Raw genomic sequence first — 1,737 nt, forward strand, 5'->3', positions numbered from 1 at the left:
TGGGACTGGTCTCACCCACAAAATATGCCGACTCAAAGTTTCCATACAATCATTTCCCTCTTTAATTACTCTCTCATCACAAGCTCATACTAATTCACTTCCATCACTACTGTTATCCTCTCTCCTTTTCAATCTCACACCAGTAACATATTCCTATTCTTGGCTCATACTCAATAATTATTTCATGTTCTGATGCCACTAAGTCAGGGGCCAGTTTCCTAGCTGTGTCACTACTCCACTGGTTATCAGTGTCCTGACCACTCTTATCTAAAAACTAACTGGGTACAAGTCAGTCAGTTACTTTTTTCTTGTTCATTTGATTGACTATAGGCACTTGGGGGTGGGGGCAGTGTAGGACACCTTTTTTTCTGATTTTAGGGAATTACACCTGTTTGCTCTCTCCCTCCCAGCTTTCAAAGCCCCTAATCTTTCGATATTTTTATTTCATTAAATATTTTCTAATTGCATTATAAAGTTTTTAAAAAATTATCTCCCACATCTCCCCATCCATTGTGAAGGCAAACAATTATATCAATTATATATGTGATCATGAAAATCATATTTCCATATTAGTCATGTTCCACAAAACATACACAAATGCAAGAAAAATAATGTTAAAAGACTGTAATAAGAGTTTGCCCGATCTCTCTGTGGAAGTAGATAACATTTTCATTAGGAGTATTTGGAACTGTCTTGGATCATTGCCTTGATCAGAGTAGGTACATCTTTCACAACTGATCATTGGTGGGTTTTTTTGTTTGTTTTTTGCGGGGCAATGGGGGTTAAGTGACTTGCCCAGGATCACACAGCTAGTAAGTGTCAAGTGTCTGAGGCCGGATTTGAACTCAGGTACTCCTGAATCCAGGGCTGGTGCTTCATCCACTGCACCACATAGCCGCTCCCACAACTGATCATTGTTACAATATTACTGTTACTATTTATAGTGTTCTGCTTCTATCACTTTATTTTGCATCAGCTCATATGAGTCTCCCCAGGTTTTTTTCTGAAAGCATTTTGCTTTGTTTTTAGACTTTTATTTTCCAAATTACAAGTAAAAGCAAAGCCCCTAATCTTTCAATCAACCCACCCACCACACCAGGTCATGAGTTGCAAAGACTATCAACTAGAATTACTCTTGCCACTCCATATTTATCTTGTGTTCTACCTGTTCATGCTATGGTAACAATAATTTGATGATAGTAACACATTTATATAGCCCTTTAAGGTTTCCAAAACTCTACACCATATCACGTAGGAAGGATATCCTTGATTCGTTGAGACAATGGGGCTAACTCCAATACCTAGTGGATAGGTTGGGATAACTTATTTAAGTAGGTCAGGTTGGAGTTGTTTTAATTACACATCACATCTTTTTTTTTTCTTTTTTTTAATCTTTCCCTCAAAAGAGGGAAAGCATTGGAATTAAGAGGGTTTGGTAAAGGCTTCCAGTAAAAAAAAGGAATTTTAGTTGGACTTAAAGGAAGCCAGGGAAGTCAGTAGTCAGAACACAGGAGGGAAAACACTCCAGGCACAGGAGACAACCAGAGAAAATGCCCACAGATGAAAGGAGTGCCTTGTTTGTGGAATAGCTAGGAAGCCAGCGTCACCAAATTGGCTTAGGAAGTAAGGTGTAATGCAACTTGAGGGGCAGCTAGGTGGCATAGTGGATAGAGCACCAGCCCTGGAGTCAGGAGGACCTGAATTCAAATCCGGCCTCAGATACTTGACACTTACTAG

This window comes from Dromiciops gliroides, chromosome 2 (genome assembly GCF_019393635.1).
Source record: "Dromiciops gliroides isolate mDroGli1 chromosome 2, mDroGli1.pri, whole genome shotgun sequence".
In the NCBI taxonomy this organism is placed as follows: domain Eukaryota; kingdom Metazoa; phylum Chordata; class Mammalia; order Microbiotheria; family Microbiotheriidae; genus Dromiciops; species Dromiciops gliroides.